At 39.6% G+C, this 9,597-nt stretch overlaps 1 non-coding gene across 1 annotated transcript; it reads right to left on the reverse strand.

The window, feature by feature from the left end:
- Positions 1-1,843: 1,843 nt before the first annotated feature.
- On the reverse strand, positions 1,844-1,917 carry Trnat-ugu (transfer RNA threonine (anticodon UGU)). The gene has a single exon. It is a non-coding gene; the product is annotated as a tRNA-Thr (tRNA).
- Between the last annotated feature and the right edge of the window lie 7,680 nt (positions 1,918-9,597).

The raw sequence follows: 9,597 nt of genomic DNA on the forward strand, positions 1-9,597 counted from the left end.
TGGAAAAGTAATAAAACAGGAAGATTTTAGACGGTGGTCGTAGTATATAAAGAGCGAAGGAGACAATGGCAGTGTGTGAGAAAGACTGCGACGCAGTGGCAGGGGAACATAGTTGACAGTGGCAGAAGAATACTACGAAAACCGTGAAGGAGACAGAGCCAGAGGGAGCGGAATAAAGAGAACGAAAAAGAGGAAGTGTGTGGTAGCTAGTGATAATCAGAGAATGAGACCATCTTAACCAACAGTACACAAGTAGCTAATGTATTTAACAACCATTTGTTAAGTGTAGGTAAAAATTGGTGAGAATAGTTCAAAAGTAAAAGCCATGCAGTACATGGAAGAGTCAGTTTTGCGAAATCCTAGTCAGATTAATTTTCATCTAACAACCTCTTGTGAAGTAAGGAAAATCATTAAATCTTTGAAAAATAAATGTTCTGTTGGAGTAGATGACATCTCTAACAAGATGTTAAAAATGTGGAGCAGTTATATAGCTGATGTTCCGAGTCACTTCTGTAATGCATCACTTACTCAAGGTATTTTCCCAGACAGACTAAAACGTGCCATTATCAAGCCTCTCTACAAACAAGGGGACATCACAGATGTCAATAATTACCAACCAGTATTCTTGCTCACGGCATTTTCAAAAACTGTCGAGATAGTAATGTACTCAAGAGTGGTCCTCCATATCAGTAGTAATGCATACTTAGTAATCACAGTTTGGGTTTCAAAAACGCTGTTCCACTGAGATAGCAATATATAATTTCACTGCCCACTTAACAGAGACTTTAAATAGTAAAATGTCACTAATAGGAATTTTCTGTGACTTAAAGCGTTGATTATGTGAAGCATGACATTATGTGACAGACATTACAATTCTATGGTATAAATGGAACAGCATATGAGTGGTTTAAGTCATAGCTACAGAACAGGAAGCAAAAAGTTGCTTTATATGGTTTAAGTGATTTAAGGAAGTTTTCCACTTCATCTAACTGGGGTAAAATTATATTAGGTGCTCCACAGGGTTCAATCATGGGTCCCCTTCTGTTCTTGATGTATGTCAATGACCTCCCTTCTTACCTGAAACAAGAAGCTAAAGTGGCACTATTTTCTGATGAAACAAGCATCATTATTAATCCAGTGAAAAAAATTCCTATAGAAAATGATACAAATATTGTCTTTGGAAAAGTTATTGATTGGTTTTCTGCCAATGGGCTTGCTCTGAAATTTGAAAAAAAACACAGTTCATTCAATTTTCTAGTGCAAGGAGTACAGTTCCTTCAATAAATAAACACATCAACAGAATTCAGCAGCCAGAATAGAGCATACTAAGTTTTTGGGTGTACATACAGAAGAGAATCTTAATTGGAAAAATCATATTTCGGATCTCCTAAAGCGACTAAGTTCAGCAACTTTTGCAATCAGAATAATTGCTAATTTTGAGGATATAGAATTTAGCAAGTTAACATAATTTGCATACTTTCACTCTTGGATGTCATAGAGAATAATATTTTGGTGTAGCTCAAAACTTAGGCAAAAAGTATTCACTGCTCAAAAAAAGTGGTTAGAATAATTTGTGGGGCACATAGTCGCACGTCTTGTAGGCATCTCTTTAAAAGATTAGGATTCTTGCAGCAGCCTCACAGTACATTTACTCAGTAATGAAATTTGTTCTCAACAACATGAACCAGTTTAAAGACAACAGTGACATTCATGATTATAATACCAGAAGAAAGAAAGACTTACACTATCCTTTGGCACAGATAGTGGTAAAATATACCTAACTGAAGCCCTCAGCTGCCGACAATGTTGTTGATATACCTCGATGTGGACAGCTGAAAATGTGTGCCCCGACCGGGACTCGAACCCGGGGTCTCCTGCTTACACGGCAGACGCTCTATCCACCTGAGCCATCGAGGACACAGACGAATAGCGCGACTGCAGGGACTTATCCCTTGCACGCTTCCCGTGAGACTCACATTCCCAACTGTCGACAATTCTACATATGTAATGTTCCTTATAGACATTTTCCCATCCACTCATTACTCGCGCACGCTTTGGCGATTCCCGTAAGAGTTTCGGCAACCTGTGCGCATTCGCACAGACGAAGCTGTCCACATCGAGGTATATCAACAACAACTGTCGGCAGCTGAGGGTTTCAGTTAGTCATCATTTACTCCAGTAAAAAGCTGCACGGTCGTCAACAGTATCTGTTCTTTCGAGAACAGTTACTGTCTTCACATATATAGTAAAATATGCTGATGTAAAACTCTTCGATAAAGTACTAGATGAAATAAAATGTCTGACAGACAGCAGTAACAGTTCTAAAAATGAAATCATACCTCCTTGACAACTCCTGCTATAACACAGATGAATTTTTAAACAGGAATAAATAAATCTATAGGTATAATATACGTTTTTGTTCCATTTAGGGGCAAGGGGTAGACAAAAAAATTTAAGCTTAAAAAAAAGTTCATTCATGTGTGCATTTCTCACGCACTTGAGGCGTTCCACATCATAACGGTTACCGTGAGATTGATCAAGGGAACACGCAACTAACTAACTAAGTCTATAACAATGGCTACGAGAAAGAGAGAGCAACAATGAAAAGCGACAGCAGCGATGGGAAGGAATAAGTAAGATAGTGACAATAAGAGAGAGCAAGAAGAAGTGAGTGACAGTGAGAGGAGACAGTAGTAGTTGGACAAAACGAGTGACACTGTGACTCTGAGGCAGGACACAGTGACAATGACAATGAGTTGGACTGCATGAGCGAGTGAGTATGAACAAGCAGGAGTGGATGAGGATGCGCAACTTGCAACGATGGACTAGTGGGTGTGAGTGAGTCACAGTTAGAGGAGATAGTGAAAGTGAGAGATGAACTGCACGTTAAAAAGAACGTGAATATGTTCACATTCTAAAATTTTGGGAAAATTTGTGAAGATACTGAGGCAGATAGAATGAAGCACCTAGTACTCCACCTTCCAGTCAGTCTTTTAAACAGGAGCGTATTCCTCTTTTTTGTGCTCCGATAGCAATAACTTTCTGCTGGTTATTTATGATTGAATCAAATGGAAGATAACATCAGAGTTTGGCGTAGATCTTGTCTAGTGATTCGCTGAGAAGCGAATCAAGTCCATTCCATGTCTTGCCTGCTTTATATATACACCAGAGTACAAAAATTTGAGGATGAAGGTAACTTCCACATGCTCACTCATGGCCAAGTAACATAGCTCGATGGAACTTGGTCTATACATAGAAAATACCGTTACACTATAACAGGGTACAGTAAAGTACAGTACAGAAGATAACTGAAACAAATACGCAATTAGACGAATAGCAAATAATGGTTCAAATGGCTCTCAGCACTATTCGACTTAACTTCTGAGGTCATCAATTCCCTAGAACTTAGAACTATTTAAACCTAACTAACTTAAGGACATCACACACATCCATGCCCGAGGCAGGATTCGAACCTGCGACCGTAGCAGTCACGCGGTTCCGCACTGAAGCGCCTAAAACCGCTCGGCCACCCCGGCCAGCAGACGAATGGCAATGACACTTTTATTGAAAGACAACATTTAAACTGAAGTCACCGCGTTTCTTGATGGTCCACAAGACATTAAAAAGGCGGCAAAAGATTCTTAATAGGGTGTGTGGTCACCACTGACACCAATGCATGCTCTGCAACGTTCTGTTATGTTGTCCACAACTTTGGTAAGCAGTTCTCGGGCAGGGCCTTCCATTCCTCCACCAACGCGGTTGACAACTGCTCCCTGATCGTTGGTGCATGTGCACGAGCTGCAGTATATCTCTCCAATGCATTCCACACGTGCTCATTTCGACTTAAGGCGGGGGAACGGGCAGGCCAGTCCACTGACCGAAGATCCAGTCGCTCCAAGCGCTGCTGTACCTGCGCAGCTCGATACGGTCGCGCATTGTCACCCATAAGAATTAAGTCATGACAGAACGCGCCCTTGAACGCGGCCAGCGATATAACGCCTCCCTACACCATAAGACTTGGACCACCAGAACGATCATGTTCGACACTGCTGAACGTACCTTCATATGGTGAGAGCAACACGTAATGCACCCAGGAACATTGAACTGTACGAAAACCGCAACAGAAGTGAATTAAAACGTTTGAGAGGTGGTGCTACAGAACAGTGTTGAAAATTATGTAGACAAAAGAAGGAGCGTAGAGGTTCTCCTCAGAATCGGTGAAGAAACGAACATAAGGGAAACACTAACAAGAAGGACAGACAGGGTGACAAGACACGTGTTACGACATCAGGGAATAACTTCCATGACACTAGAGGGATCTGTACACTGTAGAAACTGTAGAGGAAGACAAAGATTGGAATACAGCAAACAAATAATGGAGAATGTAGGATGCAAGTTCAAAAAAATGGTTCAAATGGCTCTGAGCACTATGGGACTTAACATCTGAGGTCATCAGTCCCCTAGAACTTAGAACTACTTAAACCTAACTAACCTAAGGACATCACACACATCCATGCCCGAGGCAGGATTCGAAACTGTGACCATAGGTGTCGCGCGGTTTCAGACTGAAGCACCTAGAACCGCTCGGCCACTCCGCCCGGCAGAGTGCAAGCGCTGCTCTGAGATGAGGAAGTCGTCACGGGAGATAAATTCGTGGCGGCCGCAGCAAACAAAAAAAGTGTGGCTACAATGTAGCATAGTATCGCTAAATCAATCTGTATTTGCAAGAAATTTTATTCTTGTGGATACCATACGATAAGCAGTTTGCAAATTACATCTCATTTTGGAATTAATTTTCAAAAAAATGCTAAAAAAGATGGTGTTGCAACCAGGTCGCAAAGATAATGCCCTCATAGTCTTGAAATCCTTTTGTGTCTAGGAGAGAGCTGCGTTTGTTTCCTTGAATAAGTGTAAGAAAAGTGCTGAAATGTAGAACTTTAGAGTTTTGGGAGCTCAAAAATCTGTACATCCGACGTCACTGTATAATTAATTCAATAGCTAAACCTAAAGTAGCTGAGGGCCATAAAACAACCATTCAGCAAGAGCGAGACTCGACGCTCAATTCTCCTTCTTATTACACATTTCAGCCTCAGGTCAAACAAATCCTATCATTAGCGGTTTACAGTTATTACCAAGTCATCTTCAGATGATATGTTTACAAGAAAATGGGGAATACTAAAGTACTAAGAAACTGAAATATAAATCTACCTATACATATCTGAACACGTCGTATACCGAAGTTAGTTTGATTTGTAACCTAGTTTCCTACTATTTTACTATCCCTCTTTCTTTTCAACAGAGCATGTAGCGATCTCTTGATAGTAAGTCGCATCCGCCAACTGGAAAGTTTGTGTGACGTGAATCGGAAGTAAACAATTAAAAAAATTTACGAAACGGTCACTGAGTTTCCCAAAGGCAATGTGCCTATTCCGTGTAACTCGATTCTTTAACTGCAACAATACTCCAGTGATCTGATGAAAAATTTGTACTCACCATTTACCTGCAATAATCTTGGTATACTTGCAGGTGATATTCGACATGAGGAGATGTGTTTTATAAAGGTTTTACATTACTGGGTCATGATGTAACCTAACTGAACCAAAAAATTTTACGGCATATCAATGTACGTTAGTGAAGGGAGGATACACGTACGATGAGCATCAACAAAAACAAAACGAGGATAATGGAATGTAGTCGAATAAAATCGTGTGATGCTCACAGAATTAGACTGGAAATGAGACACTTGAAGTAGTAAAGGAGTTTTGCTACTTGGGAGTCAAATAACTGATGATGGTCGAAGTAGAGAGGATATAAAATGTAGACTGGCAATGGCAAGGAAAGTGTTTCTGAAGAAGAGAAATTTGTTAACATCGAATATAGATTTAAGTGTCAGGAAGTCGTTTCTGAAAGTATTTGTATGGAGTGTAGCCATGTATGGAAATGAAACATGGACGATAAATATTTTAGACAAGAAGAGAACAGAAGCTTTCGAAATGTGGTGCTACAGAAGAATGCTGAAGATTACTTGGGTAGATCACATAACTAATGAGGAGGTATTGAATAGAACTGGGACAAGAGAAATTTGTGGTACAACTTGACTAGAAGATGGGATCGATTGGTAGGACACGTTCTGAGGCATCAAGGGATCACCAATTTAGTCTTGGAGGGCAGCGTGGAGGGTAAAAATCGTAGAGGGAGACCAAGAGATGAACACACTAAGCACATTCAGAAGGATGTAGATTGCAGTAGATACTGGCAGATGAAGAATTTTGCACAGAATAGAGTAGCACGGAGAGCTGCATCAAACCAGTCTCTGGACTGAACAGATGAAGCTGGTCTATTTATGCGAAATTAGTCAATAACTTTCACAAATTCCTCATATGGTATTTTTTCTGTTGATGGTTCTTTGATTGCTTCATAACAATGTTTGTATCATCTGCCAACAGGACTAATTCTTCCTCTTGAGTCAAATAAAATGGCAGCTTATTAACACAAATACAGTGATCGAAAACTGTGAGGCTCCTATTATAACTTACCCCATGCAGACATTATTCGAACAGCCAAGGGTATTTTTCGCACTCTCTTTCTTAAATAAGAAATAAATCAAGCGGGTGCTGAAGAATGTACCTACTAAAAACTTAAAGAATTTGGTGATTAATATAGTAAAATGCCTTCGGTAACTGACTGAATCACAACTGTTAATAGTTCATCATTAAAATATTTTATCATGTGCTCAGTAATTTATGAATAGCTGACTCAGTAGAAGAGCCCTCTTTAAATCCAAAGTGCAGTTAAGTATCCCGCTAACACACAGATGAATGAAACCGCTGGAGCACATTACTTTCTAAAAAATTTAGAAAATTATATAATGAATGATTCTTGACGATAGTTACTGACATCCGTGGAGAAACTCTAGTTGTAGAGAAGAAATAGTCCTAACAATGGCATTGATTCTTCAGTGCACTTTAATTCCTACACCAAATTTTCCTTTTGTTTGCTTTATTGCTTGCTCAACGTACAGAAAGAATAACATCGAGGATAGGCTACAACCCTGTCACACTCCATTCTCAATTGAGCCTGGTAAAACAAGAACGTCCTCTATTGCTGATGCACTGCGGAAGTAAAGAAGAATGTTACATATTACGAGTCCAGAATTTTTTGCGTCGTTTCTGAAGATATTATAGAACCGATATGAACTGTTATTTTTACATTACATTTCATTTGGGGATCTGAGTTTAATCTGTATTTCACTAAATGTCCTCAGTATTGATTCTTCAGTGCACTTTAATTCCTACACCAAATTTTCCTTGTGTTTGCTTTATTGCTTGCTCAACGTACAGACAGAATAACATCGAGGATAAGCTACAACCCTGTCACACTCCATTCTCAATCACTACTTCCCTTTCATGACCCTAGACTCTTAGAACTGCCATCTGGTTTCTGTACAAATTTTAAATAGCGTTTCGCTCCTTTCATTTTACCCCTGCTACCCTCAGAATTTCAAAGAGTGTTCCAGTCAACATTGCCAAAAGCTTTCTCTAGGTCTACAAACGCTAGGAACAGGTTTTCCTTTCCTTAACCAACCTTCTATGAGAAGTCATAGAGTCTGTATTTCCTCGCGTGTACCTACGTTTGTCCGGAATCCAAACTGATCCTATGAGGTAGGCTTCCACCAGTATCCCCATTCTTCTGTAACGAATTCATGTTAGTATTTTGCAACCATGACTTATTAAACTGACAGTTCAGTAATTTTCACACCTGTCAGTACTTTCCTTCTTTGGAATTTAAATTATTATATTCTTCTTGAAGTCTTATACATCTTGCTCACCAGGTGGAAGAGTTTTGTCATGGCTGTCGCTCCCAAGGAATCAGTAGTTCTAACGGAATGTTGTCTACTCCCGGGACATTGTTTCGACTTAGGTCTTTCAATGGTCTGTCAAATTCTTCACGCAGTATCTTAGCTCCTATCTTATCTTCATCTACATCCTCTTTAATTTCCATAGTATTGCTGATGATGATGATGATGTTTGGTTTGTGGGGCGCTCAACTGCGTGGTTATCAGAGCCCGTACAATTTCCCAACCTTTGCTCAGTCCAATTTGGCCACTTTCCTGGATGATGATGAAATGATGAGGACAACACAAACACCCAGTCATCTCGAGGCAGGTGAAAAATCCCTGACCCCGCCGGGAATCGAACCCGGGACCCCGTGCTCATAGTATTGCTCTCAAGTACATCTCCCTTGTACAGACTCTCTATATATTCCTTCCACCTTTCAGTTTCCCCTTCTTTGCTTAGGACTGGTTGTACATCTGTGCTTTCGATATTCATGCAGGTGGTTCTCTTTTCTCCAAAGGTATCTTTAATTTTTTCTGCAGGCAGTATCTATCTTACCCCTAGTGATATATACCTCTACATTCTTACAGTTGTCCTCTAGCCATCCCTGCTTAGCCATTTCGCAGTTTCTGTTAGTCTCGTTTTTTAGACGTTTGTATTCCCTTTATCCTGCTTCATTTACTGCATTTTTATATTTTTTCCTTTCATCAATTAAATTCAATATCTCCTGTGTTACACACGGATTTCTAGTAGCACTTGTCTTTTTACCTACTTGATCCTCTGCTGCCTTCACTACTTCCTCTCTCAAAACTACCTATTCTTCTTCTTTAAAAACTAATTATTAAAAATATCTGCTAAACAGGAAGTTTCATTTTAAATGCTCTCGTTCTCTTTAACACAACTAATTTCGTCTTCTCTGGCTTCTTTATCTTTTTCTCTTATAAAAATAATCCATTTTGAATTGATATTTTTATTCCCTTTCCCGTCACTTTCATACAAGACGTTCATATTTCTGTTTTATATGTATGACTTTTATGAACAAGCGTACGTTTCTTATCGAATCAATTTCTTTTAGGAGGTCAAGCAATATTACATCCACTTAATGCCTTGACCTACTAGCTTTCAGACGTCATGTGAGAAAAGCAAGAATTGGGTTCCCGTGGCCGATGTTCTTCGGAACCCACTGTGGTTGGCGCGGAAGAGCTCGTTCTATAAATATACCTCACTGTGTTTGAGCTCAGAATGTGTTCTAAGAATCTACAACAAATAGATGTCAAGTCTTTTGCACGGTAGTTTTGTTGATCAATTCTGCTACCCTTCTTCTAGACAGTTGTAGCATGTGTTTTCTTCCAAATACTTGGCACAGTTCTTTGTTATAGGGATCTGCAGTACATTATGGTTAAAAGAGACGCTAGCTCAGTAGATAATTCTGTGTAGAATATAATAGTGAATCTATTGCGACTAGTAACTTCATTCAGTTGTTTCTCAACGCCACTGACATTAATCTTTGCAGTGGTGCGGAAATCTAAACTGAAACCGCACTTCTGTATCTTCCTTAGAAATGGAACACTTGAAAACGGAGTTTAGAATGTCTGCTTTTGCTACACAACACTAAATTTCAATTCTGGTGTTATTCTTGATTGTCTGGGCACTAATTCTGATGCCACTAACAGTCTTTACATATGACCAGAATTTCATTGGGTTTTTGAAACTTCTCATTCGACTTAAGTTGCAACATAAAGTCGTGCAGGAGGCCCGCGAT

This window comes from Schistocerca cancellata, chromosome 3 (genome assembly GCF_023864275.1).
Source record: "Schistocerca cancellata isolate TAMUIC-IGC-003103 chromosome 3, iqSchCanc2.1, whole genome shotgun sequence".
NCBI classification, from domain to species: domain Eukaryota; kingdom Metazoa; phylum Arthropoda; class Insecta; order Orthoptera; family Acrididae; genus Schistocerca; species Schistocerca cancellata.